We start from the raw sequence: 16,076 nt of genomic DNA, 5'->3' as shown, positions 1-16,076 counted from the left end.
ATTTAGTGATGTAGCTCGACCAGTTTAATCCAATTACCCTGCAGCTTATCCATCAGTATGTTTGGCATTTCGTGTTGAAGGTTTCTGGGAGCATTAAGCAGTGGTGTAATATTTTTATTTAGACCCTACTAGTGGTAGCGAGAGGATGCAGGATAAGCAGCGACTTTTATCTTCGCTTTGTTTCAGTTTGATGCCGTTAACTGAGATTTAAGGAGCATATTTGTACATGTGATTCATGAACATGAATGCAGCAGCATCTGATCAAGAAACAACAACAAGAAAGCGTGTGCAGATCCATCCACAATCTAAGCATTCATGCATGGCTGAGGTGGGAAAGTCTGATTAAAAATAAAAAGCAACACTTGGTGCATAAATCATTCTGTATGTGACTCATTTACTACTCAGACTTTTGCTCCACTGAAGAGACGAACAATAGCTGATGAAAACGTGTGGAGGGACAAGAAGACTAACGTTTCTCTAACTGTTGCACGTAACAGACATAAATGTAAAATCACCACAAACTATTTATCACAATGATCCACCTCAGTAGCAGATGCTGCTGTGCATTAATTTTCATCGTCTTGCTCCACTGGGTAAACACTTCTGCTGTATTGTTGGGAGATCGTGGAATGTTCTCCCATTTTCAATGACCAGTCATTTTTCTTTGATAAGTTTGAGTTTATATGCAGTTTCCCCACTCAATAAAGGACGCTTCATTTGAGCTGGACTCACTGACCAAACTGTGGCTTTCTCCTCTTCTTTTATTTTGCATTGGCAGCAAAGTAGCAGGTTTACAAAGATGGCAAACATCACATGTCCATAAATTGATGAGTTAAGGTGAAAACCCTTTAAACAAAACACAGGAACAATGTTCACATTACTGCAAATAGTAACAAATGTTCCTTATGCAACAGTTTAACCTCACCGACGAATGCGATTTACCTTAATTTATGTTGATAAAGTGAAGCAAACAAATTATGACATGACTAATCTTTAAGCCGGTCTTGTGCCACATAGATTTCCCTGCATTTTAAAAGCCTCAGAAAGAAGCAGCAGTCATTGTTGGCTGCTGCTGCTTCAGAGAAGGTGTTTGGCCAAGCACTGATCAGGGATTCGACTGCTAACCATCCATAGATCAGAGCTGTTTCTGCTGCTTTTTGTCTTTTAGAGCTTTCTGGCAGCTTTGGGTCAAACATTGAGCTCGGTCAAAAGTCTTATGATTCAATGTCATATTCTGCTAAAGTGGGCGACAAATCCTGTTCTCCTGTCTTCTGCTTGATCATTGTCAGCCACGAACACAAAACAAGAAGAGCACTCAGAAAGCAGTCCTCCTCCAAGGCTGCTCAGTCGTTTCATTTCCAACTGCAGAAATCACAGCACCATAGAACGTGTCCATTTAATGTAGATGCACCCACAAACTAAATGATGCTGCACTGAGTACAGGCGTGTGTTCTACATGTGTACTTCATGTACGGACACCGGATCACGTGACCTAAATATATAACACCCCCACAATTTAATCAGCTGTTCCTTGGATCATTTCTGATGGATAAGTCCTCAGTGGTGAATTTGTAGTGGGATCACAATCATGTGATCATCAGCAATCAGCTGATGTAGTGTTCACTTGTTGTCATGGTTACAGTGACGCTATCTCGCAATGATACAGAAATCTTTAACAAATCCGTGGATCCAGACTATAAGCTGCATCACTGCCAAAATCTAATCACTTGGTCTTTGTGTCATTTCTGACCTTCCCTGAAAATTTCATCCAAATCCGTTGGTCTGTTTTAGAGTAATGTTGATGACAGACAGACAAACGTACGCCGGTCGTCATGCAACTTTGCCATTCCTTGGTGGAGTAATAATGTGTTTACAGTTGTGTTTGGTTTGGACAGATCCCAAGAGATTCCTAAAGGTCCTGAACCTTCAGAAAGTAGTTCCATCTGAGCAGGGACGTTTAGAGGCTTAAATTATTTCCCTGGAACATCTCCACCATGAAGACCCAGTTCAACAAACGGTCAGGACACATAAGTAGAAAACTCTTTAGTATCCTCTAATAATTTCGGAGACTTTGTGCCAAGCAGTTTGTCTATAATCTTAGAAGGGAAGGACATACAGGAAAAAAAATAAGGTCCGAGATGCACCAACAATCAGGATGTCGGTTCTACTTTTCTATGTTGGTCTTTTCTTCAAATCAAAGAGCTCATGCGGCAAACGTTTTCTCCATTTTAAAACCAAACTTCATTACAAATTCTGAGTGCGTCTGATGTCACACATGAACACCAACATCCAGACACAGACCCCAGACCGAGACCTTTATCAGCTGCAGCAGGACGGCGGCTCGGAGCAGAAGGGCCTCAGTGGGTGACCGGGATTTATTGTACATGGGAGATAAGACACACAAACACGCTTACACGCATGTACAGACCACACACCGTGCACACAGGAGATAACACACACACACACACACACTTCAAACAGCAGGCTGGCTGGGATCACTGCTGAACTCTCCTCCCTCCTCTTGACCTTTAACCTTCATCTCTTCATTCTTCCGTCTCACCGTCTCTGTCTTTCATCTTCCTCACATTCGTTTCTCTCGTTTTCCCGTCTCATCGTTTAGCTTCATTTTTGTTTTCCTTGTCAGTAGATTGGTCTCCATTCAGTTTTATTACCTTCTCTGCAAACGCATAAAAGTGGAAACAATGTAGATTTTTTTTTTATTTTTTGCTTTCTAGAGCTACACAAATATTTTGCATCTGAGTTTAACATAACTAGGTTCTTATTTTCATACATGTGGTCATGGTTTAAACCGGCATTAATACTGTTTTATCATCACTAAACAGAATGAACTGTTATTTGCACTTTCTGTATTGGGTTTGTAAAAGATTACACTTTTTAAAAAATCACTTTTGCACTTTACATAGCTGATTAGAACAATATAAATTATACAGTCTGATTAAAAAATATTCCGAGTGAATAAGTTAAAATGTGATTAACCCTCGTGTCGTCCTGCAGGTCAAAATTGACCCGTTTTTAATTTGAAAATGTGGAGAAAAAAAATTCAGTGAAACTTCTAATGTTCACGTTTTCAACATTTTAGGAAAATCTTTGAACATTTTTTTTTGGTGGAGGGGAAATGTTAAATGTTAAATGTTTAAGAACTATCACTCCCTCAGGAAATACACGGAACCAGAGTTGTCAGTCACTGATGGATTTAATCGCAGCTTCGATCATTCTTCATCAAATCCACCATCGAACTACATGGAATACAGGTAATTGCACATACAAAAATACACACACACGCTGTTAATTAGCATGGAGATCAATTAAACATGAATGAAAATTCGCCACAAATACAAACATTAAACACACATACCTCGCTGGCTGCAATTCACCATGAGGGAATGAGAAGTAAAACGGAAAAAATGGACATTGTCTTAAAAGTTCTTCAAAACAAGGAGGAACAACTTTTCTTGCCATTAATCGTCTTGGGGAGACAACAGATGTCTGCATACAACATAAACTTCCAGGTTGTCACAACTTAAAGTGTCCCCGTGCAACACAGAAATAAAAAATGTTCCTCTCATATATTTCCCATCAAATCAGTCATTATGCATTAAAAATAAGAAATAAAATAATATATGCAAACAACATATGAAATAACAACATAAATAATATTTATGGCAGTTAAAAGAACATTCACAAAAAAATCAACCAAATCCAGTGAATTTCGCTGGATTTGTTTGTTTTTTGTGAATGTTCTTAAAAAATAGAAGTTTTACTGATATGTATGGAATTGGGGGAGATTTTTATAAAATATTTACAAGATATTCCTTGCCACATTTTTTTAAAATAAACTTTTTGAGGAATTATTGGAATTTTCTTCCTGAAGGTTTTGCAAATTTTCAGAAATTTGGGGAATTTTTTTGCTGAATTTTTAGATATTTTTTTTTGGACTGGAAGCAATTTTTTATTTGGTGCTTGCAAATGAAGACAACAGGAGGGTTAAATCATGGCATCAGCTGCAGGGCAACCATTAATGATGCTCATCCAGTTCACTCGTGTTCTCTGATCCTTTGGACCTGAAGAAGGTCATGAAGTGTTGATCTGGTTGCAGAGATCTGCCTAGTTTCCAGAAGATTAGTGTCTCTCTCCACTGCTCTAGTAGAAAATCTCCGGTCTCCTTATTCACATTAAGTGGACACACACTTTATCTTATGCTAGCATACACTGGACCCAAAGCATAAATTCCCAAACCACAAAATGTGTACAGCAATTCTCTGCACTTTTTAAACTTATTTTTGAAGTCACTTTCCATTGTGTTGTTTAGTGAGTAAATACTGCACTGTTTCATTGTCATTTCTCATCCCTGTATTTATCGTAAATATTACTACTACTATTTTATTACCATGTTTATTGCTACATAAGCTGCTGTAACAATGTAACTTCTCTTATCTATCTGATTTTCTTGACATTGTCTCCTTCTGTCAACAACAACAAACAAAGAAGCTCCTCCTCCCTCCACATAGAAGTCAGCAATTTCATGTAAAACACAACAACAAATGCATATATTGACGTGTGCAGTGACAAAGTCAGATCCACAGTGGAATGAAACATGACTTTGCATGTTTTTATAGCAGTCTGTGGATGACTTTAGACATGAAACAGTTCTTCAGGGTTTTCTACAGTCATGTTTTCTTAAATTTAAATTTCTAAAGTCAGGTGGTCCACTCCATTTAAGGAAGTTAAGCCCTGACTACAAATTTAAAATGCCATCTATGGCTGATTTATTGACATGTATTCCTCTGGTGCAGCTGAAGTTAAAAATGTTCATTTGCTACAAAGGAGTTATTGTCAGTAGTCGAGATAAGCACGTTGTGTGTTTGTCGTTACGTAAGTGTTTCCATCTTAAAATATCTGGGTTAAGAGTCATGACTTTACATGTTAAACACACTAACACACGCATGTCCACATGAACACAGCAAACACACACAGACGCCTTATCACCCCGGTACAGTGTGTTCAATCTGCTGTGGTTGCTTAGCTCCAGATAATGTGTGTGATCAGTATTTAAGCCTGTGGGTCAAACTGACCCTTTTCAAAGTTTGAAAATGTGGAAGACAAAACCTATTTCACCGTGAAACTTCTGATGGCTACATTTTCAACATTTTTGGGAAATGTTTGAAAATTTTTTGGTGGGGAAAAAAAAAGAAATGTTAAAAATGTTTCACCAAAAAAAATGAACTACAAGCATAAAAATCCAGCAAATTTCACTGGATTTAGTTTATTTTTAGTGAATGTTCTTAAAGAAAATATTAGAAGTTTTACTCATATTTATGGAATCACTTTAGATATTTTTAGGATTTTTTTGGGAAGATTTTTACTGATTTTATTTTGTGTGAAAATATTTACAAGAATTTTATTTTTTTGCCACAATTGCTTTTTTTGTCAATTAAACTTTAGGGAATCTTTTAAGGAATTGTTGGAATTTTCTTCCTGAAGGTATTTGCAAATTTACAGAAATTAGTTTGTTTTTTTGCAGAATTTTTGTTGTTGTTTTTTTCAGGGGCTGCACAGTGGGCTGCATAGTGGTTAGCACTTTCGCCTTGCAGCAAGAAGATCCCTGATTCAAATCCCAGCCTGGGATCTTTCTGCATGGAGTTTGCATGTTCTCCCTGTGCATGCGTGGGTTTTCTCCGGGTACTCCGGCTTCCTCCCACAGTCCAAAAACATGCTGAGGTTAATTGATAACTCTAAATTGTCCGTAGGTGTGAATGTGAGTGTGATTGTGTGTCTGTATATGTAGCCCTGTGACAGACTGGTGGCCTGTCCAGGGTGTCCCCTGCCTTCACCCGAGTCAGCTGGGATAGACTCCAGCACCCCCCATGACCCTAGTGAGGATAAAGCGGTGTATAGAGAATGGATGGATGGATGTTTTTTTTCAGACAAGGAAACAATATTTTTTTTGGTGCCCGTAAATGAAGACAGCAGGAGGGTTAAAGGTTTTGCTTTACCTTTCCACCAAATAAAACCCTTCATCAAATGAACATTTCAGTGAAAACATCAGATGCTGCTGGACTTTTACGCTGCATTTTCTGTGGATTCAACAAACAAGATTCCGTTATTGTGATTAGTGAGTCTTTATGCTATGCTAGGCTAACAGTGCTGTATATTTTCCTACAGAGCACAGTCAGAGGGCAGTTGGATAAATGTGGTGTTTGTTCTCTGATCTCCTTGACATCCAGGATTCTCCAATGTATTTCTCTCCATGTTCTGCTGCTCAGATTGTTGTTTTGCTGTGTGTGGGAGCCGAGCGTCGGCCTCAGCGGGCAGCACATCTGCTGACTTGTTTCCTTCTCCATTTGTCTGATTAGTCAGCAAGGGTCCGACTTGTATTGTGGGATTCTGACAGCTAATCCAGCTCCCATTCAGTCAAACGGACTGTCGCTGCTGCTAATGGGAAACCCCCGGGCTCCACTTTTACTGACTTTCATGGTGTTTTCAGGTTCTGCTGAGCCGTGTGCTTCGGCTCCACATCCGCATGCATTTGGTGCTTATTTGCATTTTCTCTTTTTAGCTTGGTGGGGCACTTTTTTGTTCAAAAAGGAACCTGTATTATTTCTAAATCCTCCAGATACCTGATGTGTAGGAAATGTGTTGACATGAACATGAGGTAAAAGTGAATGTCAGGATAAACAAAATAAAAGCACACATTTAAAGCTGCTTAACCTTTAAAGATCTGCTGGTCTGACTTTGTCAAAGTTGCACTGATTTCTCTAAATCCATCTTTTCTCACAGCCTCCTCTGTATTCTTGCTGCCTGTTTAGAAAGACATTTAGCATCCTCCATCAACACCTACATAATGAAAGCATGTTTGTGTGACCTGCTACCTACAGTTGAGGCTTCAGCAGAGAAAGTTACCCAGAAAAGAGTTTTTTGTTTGTTTTAATGTTTCCTCCAGTGTGACTTCGACGCCACTTGCTGATAGTTGCAGGAACACTGTCTGCAAAAGTGAAATTCCTGACATTATTCTTGTTTTTTGGAATTCTATGCCAACATTTTATCACTGCAGAAGAATCAACAATTATCCCATCAGTCATATTTAAGTGTTGGAATGTAAACTCACTTTCTAAGCCAAGAATTAGACTTTCACACTGTTTGTAGAGTTCATTCTGCTAATCCTGTGTAAATATACCTCATATATCCCATAGCATTAATACCGTTTACTCTGTTCATACTGTTTGTACTATTTATAGTGTTTAGAGAGATTTTTTTGTAACGGGGAACTTAGCTGAAAGTGATTTAATTTATTTTCCATATAAAATTTGATATATTGTCAAAAAAAGAAATATCTGTCATGATTATCTCAACTTAATAAAAGAACACAATCAAACTGTTTCTGAATGAACTCATTTTATTATTGCTTAGCTAATTAGAAGGTGGTTGTTTTTAAATTCAGGCTGTTATTTACTTGGCGTTTTAGTGATATCCAGTCATTTTTTTTATTAATAAATGATTGTTTCCATAATAATTATGGGATTTGTAAAGATATGACCATGACATGAACATATTGATAAGAAGGTATCCAAGATGGGAAGTGCTGTTTCTGTTGCGAAAAGGTGTGCAGCTTTCATGTCACTAAGCTTAATTAAACTAGTCTTGCAATCTTTAGTATTATCAGTTCTGGACTACTGTCCAGTAGTCTGGTCGAATACGTCACAAGAAAATATAAAAAAAAAGTTGCAAATTGTACAAAATAGAGCAGCAAGAACAGCTTTGCATTGCGGTTACAGAACAAATATCATAGCCATGCACAATTGTTTGGACTGGCTATTGGTTAAGGAAAGATTATTGTATTGCTGGTTCTCTTTAGAAACATTTTAATTACAAAAAAAACATCAATCTTGTATAGAAATGTACATTTTAGTTCAGCTAGACATAGCTACGCAACCAGACATGCTACCAAAGGAAATTTTACACTACCCAAATCAAAAACAAACACAATTAAACGAATGGTTATGTACAGAGCTATGCAAGAATGGAATAAACTACAGGAAACATTACACAAGAAAATAGCAAAATAATTTTCAAAAAGTTAGTCAAAAAACATCTGTGTACAATAGAGACTTAATATAGGTCAATTGGAAGTACAAGTGTTACTTAAAATTGCACCTTTGCAACAGAAATAGTTCTAGTGAGATAAATAAGTAAAAGAATGGGTGACTGGCAAATCTGATTTAAATTTAATTGTTAAATCGGGGTTTGTGCTTCAATGGCGTTGGGTGTAATATCTAAGGGCAAAAGAAATTTGAGTTTTGTGTGACCAATATACATAATATATGTAGATCTATGTAGATATGATATGTAAATATTATATATCACTGCTGACCTGGGAGCGGTCTTGTATTGTCTGTGTATTGTTGTGTTGGGTACTTTTTGTTGTTTTTTTGTTTTATGTTGCATCTGTATATGGATTGTATTGTAAATAATGCAACTGCATTGACACATTGTAAAGATGTTGTATGGACCCCAGGAAGAATAGCTTTGGCATTGCCATAGCTAATGGGGATCCAAATAAATCAAATCAAATAATGAACCTAAAAACATTATTTTTTTTCCTTTTAATAAAATGTATGCAGATATACCTGATGGACTTCAGAAGTCCCTTAATTATAGATTGACCCATATTCATATATTAGTGTTCATAGCATGCTGTTAACTCTGTTCTTACTGTAACATAATGTATATAGTATACCGTAAATAAAGCACTTCTGGATGCTAAACTGCATTTTCTTGTCTTAGTACTCTTTGAAGTGACTAACGTTGAATCTAATCTATTCTTCTCCATCTACGAGGATCTGCATGACATGAGTTTCCATCTCCTCTCTTTATTTGCAGTTTTGAATGTGTGTAATTGTGTTACGAGGTCAGTGGTGTCCGTAAACGAAAGGTGTAGATGCAACTGGCTGGATCAAACAGAGTATAATATTTTCTACAGCTGTTGGTGTACACATCCACAAAGAAGCACGGCTGAACAAAGCTGAAAACCTTCCAAACGTGCTGGATTTTGACTTTCTGATGTGATGTTTCATCTGGTGGCACTTCAAAATGGTTCGGCTTTGACTTAGACAAATCAGAGAGAATTTACAGAGCAGAGGGACCTCAGCATCACCTTCATCTGGTCCCACGGTCAGGTCTTCGTCTTCCAATAGTTGTTTCCTGCTGACTTAAAATGTGAGGTCAGTAAACTTTTGCTGAATAATTACTTCAAAGTTCAAGTGCATTAAAGGGAACTTAAGGGAATACATTCAACAAACTTAAAGTGTTAAAGTCAAGTTGAATCACCTCGAAATAAATAAACTTTTCAATGTTAAGGAATGTGAACAGACCACTTGGTTTTATTAAATTCCTGCATGTTTTACAGTGAATTTCATGAAGCAGAAGACTGTTTTATTGGATCCATCTTCCCACAGAGTTTGAGTGTCTGAAAATCAACACACATCTGATTCCAGGCTATAATTTTATATCGACACAATATTCTTCATTCTTCATCAGACTAAACGGCTGAAGTAAACTTTCATTTTGTTCTTATGTTGTTTTCTCCAGTTTGAGTCTCTTGAAACATCAGCGATCTTCAGTTTAAAGCAGCGCAAACAAAAGAAAATCCTGTGATCGAGGTCCACTGTGTCCATTCAGACCATCAGCTTTACCACTGAACAGAAAACACGACACGATCCAGATGCACTTTCAACAAATTCCAGCCTGTATTTGTTGAACAAACAGAAGTTATCAGCACCGGGAAATTTTCAATAATCAAAGGATCGTATTTGTTATGACGGGACAAAGACGAGACACTTTGATCCGCGAAAACGGGAAGTAAAAACGCCTCTCAGAATCAAAATAAACTGCTCTGCTGACAATATCTGTCCCGTCTTTCTTAACTCATCAACCTTATAACATCATAGACATTCCAGCTGCAAAGACTCTCATCTCCAGCAGCACAAATATTTAAGGTTTTCTGTGCCAAACTTGGTATCGTATCAAGTCCAAACAGCCTCCCAGCTCTAAAAGTCTCACAAGTTACCTGAGAACTCACAAAATCACAAGATATGAAGAGTTAGTTTGACAGGCAGAAACACAAAAGCAAAACAAAAGGGAAAGTTTAATGAAAAATTAGAGAATGGGTTCTTTTTCCAAACCAAAACATGAACACAAATGTTAAGAACATTTTAAAGAGTGTTTATTTGCTGTAACATCAATCAGAAACTTGGTACAGGAACGTAACCAAGCCAAAGAGCATCTGTGAGTTGCTCGCTTATTATTTTGGGCTACAATAGATCAGTATCTGTGTGATGAAGTGGTGGAGGCGGGTACTTCATAGATCTGTACATCTGAAGCCTTTTAAAGCATGAAGGGATTATTTCCCTAGAATAAAAGCTTCACAACATGTCATTTTATTACACAGAAATGACTTTTTAGGGATATAATCAGGGCCTGGAAGGGAATTTTAATGTAATGTTAGCAGCCTGCCCTGTTATTTAAAGCAGACACATCGGTTTGCCCTCATTCTCAAATCCTCCTCTATTATAGAAGCAAAACAAACTGGAAATAAAACATAAATACTTTGGTTATTATACTGGATTATGGTGCTGGGGCTAACTGGCTCTACTCTGCAGCACAAGACCAGAAATGCAAAGCTAATATGTGCAGTCAAGGAGTCGCTGTTTGAAAAGCTGACCGCAGATTTGTATCTGAATGATCTGGACCTTAAGCCAGAGGTTTAACCAGGGATCAAATTAGAATGGAAGAATATGAAGTCAGATTAGCTGTATCGGTGCTAAAAACAACCCCCGTCCTTGTCATTGTGGATTGCACTGCTAGTTTTAGTTTTTGGCCATTTGCAGGTTGAGATCAGCTCTTAATCTTCCACCCAGTGTCCTCGCTGAAGAATCCCCTTAACGTGGGACAAAAGCTGCCCTTATTGGACCTTTTTGTCGTAACTCTCTGAGCAGTCGCTGCACAAACTGGAGTCACAGAACGACTCCTCTGTTTATCGCAGTTTAAAGTTTAACTGGTTTGCTGCTGCACACTGAACCCTGAACCACACACACACATAAATACACACAGAACAGCACTGTGTGTGTGTGTGTGTGTGTGTGTGTGTGTGTGTGTGTGTGTGTGTGTGTGTGTGTGTGTGTGTGTGTGTGTGTGTGTGTGTGTGTGTGTGTGTGTGTGTGTGTGTGTGTGTGTGTGTGTGTGTGGTCCAGTGCAATGTTTGTTGGTCTACTTTATCTATTAACCTCCGGAAGTATTTGTGATTCCGTCTACACACACTGTGTGATAAGGCCAGGAAGAGAGTGTGGACACAGGATGTTGAGTTAACACTGGGACAACATGAGAGCAGCTTATCAGTCAGAGGGGCAGCAGTAATACAACACTCATCCACGTGGATCTGTAGGGCCGTCTGCTGACTCAGACTGCTGCAGAGGACACCCGTTATGCTACAATCCTCTGCACACTGTCCTAAATATAAAAGCAGCGGCTATTGCACCAAGTATTCCAACCTGAAGGACCGCTTTTGGTTCCTGTCCACTAATTGCCTGGAAAATCCAGACTGACTTTATTTATGTATTAATATAAATACAAATAAAGGCAGTCTGGCATTGTGATGACAGGAGACGATTTCAAAAAGGAGGTGCTAACGAATGCAGCTTGAACGAGAAAGAACCAATCAGCGTAACACGGATGTGACGCACAAACAAATCGACCTTGAAGTCCATGTAGTCCAACAACAATGGCATGCAGCCGAGAAAGCGTCGCAGTGAATGATTACTGCCGTTTTTGTCACAAAAATCTGCGAATACATGGGGTACTCTCAAGTACAACACTTATTTTTGAAAAGGCTACGCAACAAAAGACTCCTTCCAAACGATTAGCGGTGTTAGGAATAACTTTAAATCGGAGCCAAACCAAGTCGGTGCGTATGTGTAAAGGTTGGTTAAATTTACTCACACGTTTGGAACGAGATTTTCCTCTGTACAAACAATGGCAAGAAGCCGAAAGTAACGAGCCATCCACTGCCTCCTCATCGTCGGAAACATCAAGTGAAAAGAGGCAACGACTAACGCCATCCAAAACGCCAAGAGACCACAAAAAGATTCGCTTTGGCCCCCCTCCTCCTCCTCCGGCATCATCTTCGAGGCGCTGAAGATGACGCAGCATTAGCTCCCGCCTCCCGTGCTATGATTGGTCGTACCAAACTGTCCCGGGAGGGAAACGGGATTCAATTCGCCCAATGCCAAACTGACTCTCCTGTATCTCCTAACATGGAGATAGGAGATTACATGGAGATTCAGTTTGGATTTTCCAAGCTAGTCCACTAAATAATGATGAATATGAAGAAGCACAGTAAAGCAGGTGTTTTATATTCTGTTTACACTCTAAAGAAGACCTTTGTTGTCATAGTTAGAGGGCTCATTTCAAGAATTTCAGGATTCTTGTCTCCTTGCCTGTGACCCAGATATCAGTCTTGGCATTTTGGATCCTTTAGACCTGAAGGAGTGGCTAACATTCTTCAGGTTCCCTCTGGATGGCAAAGTTCCTCAACACATCACTAAGGTTAAGGCTTTTGTCTTATTCTTTTGGTCACTGCCCAGAACTCATGACCATAATTAGAAGATAGATTACCTGGTTAATCAAGAGCTTTGCCTTCCAGCTTAGCTCTGTGTTAACCATGATGCAACGGCCATACTACTGCAGATGCACCAATCATTGATCCATCTCGTTCTCCACTTTCCCCATTATAAATGAGATCCCGAGATACTTAAACCCCTTCACTTTGGGTACCGCTTCATTCCAAACCCAGAGGGAGTAATCCACCAGTTTCTGATGAAGAACCACTTGGAAGTGTTGACTCTCATCCTGCAAGAACCAACAGGCTGTGATGATAAAAGTCTCTACATATTAAACGATCATAAGCTAAAGAATAAACACTGAGCTCGTCTGCTGTGGATGGTTAACACTCAACAGTTTTACAGACCTTTTAGAATGGAGGTCTATGGGGAAAATGCTTTTTGGGTGCACAGTGACGATAAGCTCAAGAGGACACTTGTCACAACCGCATTTCGTGCAATGAAATGCTGCAAAATATGCATTCTGTTGACACCCCAAGTGACTTTGCATGCTACTAACACGTCTGTTCATGATACCAGGCTGTCATTTGTGTAGTCAGCAAACCAGACCTGAAAATGCTGAATTACTGACCAGACACCATGCTAGCATGAACCAGAACCTCAGAGGCCCTAAAGCTGTTTTTAATTGTCTTGTTTGTGGCAGTTTGAAATGCAAATATGCACCAGTGAAGCCCAGTACCACAGCAGAGCCTTGTAAGTACATGGAAGAGAGGGGAGCTGTGACATTTCTGGGAGGTTGTGGTGAAATTCAACATTTCAGAGGGTCAGAAACTCTTTTCCGCTGTTGTGCAAGGAAATCGATCAAACCAGTTATTTCACGAGTCTGTCATTAAGTTCCCACCACCATTTGTCTTCTTCTGTCAACAACTGCTTAGAGGAAGTTTAACCATTACATGCTGTCAGTACTGTTGTGTTACTACACTGATGGAGCACGTCCAGTCAGAGTGCAAACTCATAATTTCTGTACAAGAATCTCAACCACAAATCTACTCAGCATTCATCACTATCTTTAAACTGTAGCTGTCTAATTATGCATCCATTCAACAGGATAGGCAGGGTTTTCCCAGCATCTCTCTCCCAGCAATGTCTTCCAGCTCCTTATGGGGGTTCTAAAGGTGCTCTCAGGCTAGATGAGATATAAAAGTTCTGGTTCTCCTCTCAGGTGAATATCAGTGGAAAGGCACCCAGGAATCACCCTTAATTGGATGTCTGGACCCCTTAAGCTGGAAAAACAAGTGCATGTTGTGGAAATGGCCTCAAGAGCTCACAGTTTGGATATAAAAGTTCTCAGTGAGATCAGCTCGGTAAGTTTCCAGTCTTTGTGCGACATATTCCATTCAGAAGGTGCAGAAAAAACAAAAGCCTTTTTACCCAGTTCAGTACGAAAATATGGAACAGAAAGCAACAAATGATCTTGTGAACGGAGCGAGTGAAGATCAGAACTTTGCTGTGCAGTTAAGAGCAAATGTAGATGGGCAGCAGTCCAGGTATTGCCTTCTATATGAAAGTATACCAATGATGGATCCTTCTGGTGGCTAAAGCTGGCCATCCGACCCGAGAGTAGAACTCTGTGGTGCGTTGACACTTTACAGTTGGTAATAAACCTCAAAGAAGCGTGGTAAACAGCGTCAACCATTCAGACATTGAGCAGAAGCATTCATATACAAAACATCTGTATAATCCAACACAGACAAAAAAGTTGCAGCGACAAGAAACTTTTTTACACTAAAAAAACTTGTTTTGAAAATAAAAACCCAGATATGAAGCAGAGGTGACTCTACTCTGAGTTCCCTCCGGATGTCCGAGCTCCTTCACTCCATTTCTGAAGCTGAACTCAACCACCATACAGAGGAAGCTCCTTATGCCTGCTTCTATTCAAAATCTCATCCTTTTGAGGGTTGGAACATGGATCAACTGGAAAATCGAGAGCTTTGCCTTTCAGCTCACCTCCATCTTCACCACAATAGTCCAGTATGATGTCCACGCTACAGCTGATGCCCAAATGACTGCAGCTATCCAACGGAGGACACCCACAGCTCGGTTACAGAAATGTCTGGTTAAGCATTAATTAATGTTTCAGAGAATACAGACTGTGATAGTTTTACACCATCAGTAGGAAACATGAATTTTGATTGTGAAGAAGGGAAGAACTTTCTTTGAGATTGATAACTATTTGCGAGAGCAGCGCTAGTGGATGGTATCATTGCATTGCTCTTACATAAAAAAAAAATTTCTCACTACTTTTTCTTTATCAACTGGAACCACCAAGCTCACTTTTAGTTTGAGCAGATTTGACTCTGGAAGTAAATTTTCATCAAGCAAAGAGTTGTTTGCTTTAAGCCGTGGCAAATCACAATTCTGTGTTTATGGTAAAAAAGAATGAGAAGTCTCAGTTTCTTAGATTTTCTCACTCAGATAGCAACAATGATAATCACAATGTCCTGCTAGTTTCATGATTATTCACACAAACACATCAGTTTTCTACAGTGATGGATTCATGTAGCTTAATTTGCACTGTTTTATGAAAGGAAAAACACACTAAAGCACAGTTTAAACCTTGATTCAACCCCTTTAGTGAACCCTGAAACTCGTAAGCACAAAACAGCCTCTACACACAAAAGCATGAAGCAGCTGTAGGAAAATATTACCTTTGGAAGTATTTCAATTTGTGCAACTTTCTGGTCCTTTAAGGGAAAGTCATCAGCATTCATGGTGAAGGAACATCACTTAGGGTGTTTTTACTGCTTTTAAATGTCAGAATTGATCAGACGAGACCTGCAACCGTTACTATATAAGGACTGTAAACTTTAACATACACGGTGAAAGGATGACTTTTGGTGCACATTTGGAGATATCAGATATTTCACTGCTCACATTTATGGCTGAGTGTGTGGATGTACGCCGAGATGATTTTACTGGGACGGTCTGCAACAGGCTGGATCAGGTAACATCAGAGTCCGGGGTCACGAGCAGCTCCACACCCCCCCGCCTGGCGTCTACGGTTACCCACAATCCCTAGAGCTTACATTAATTTCTATACGCGGTGTTTCCTTCCTCCGCTACATGCATGCAGAGAATAACATTTACACAAATCCGATTAACCGACAGACTGAGACGTCGCTGTTTTTTTACCCTTTCTATGAATGTGAAAAGAAAATGCACACCGGCACAAATCAGGAGCTCTGAGCGCACACACTGGTCTGTCTCTTATTCCTCTCATTAAACAAAACACTCGGTCCCGTAAACATCATGCAGTGAAGCGCATAAAAAGCTCAGATTGTGATATTCTTAGAGGTCGGAGGCCCCGGCATCCTGAGCTGCACCGAGCAGACAGGAGGGGCCCATAACTCTGGCTTCGTCTCCGCTGCTGCCGACTGGCCCTCG

This window comes from Acanthochromis polyacanthus, chromosome 17 (genome assembly GCF_021347895.1).
Source record: "Acanthochromis polyacanthus isolate Apoly-LR-REF ecotype Palm Island chromosome 17, KAUST_Apoly_ChrSc, whole genome shotgun sequence".
Lineage (NCBI taxonomy): Eukaryota > Metazoa > Chordata > Actinopteri > Pomacentridae > Acanthochromis > Acanthochromis polyacanthus.
Note: the sequence above shows the minus strand (reverse complement) of the source record.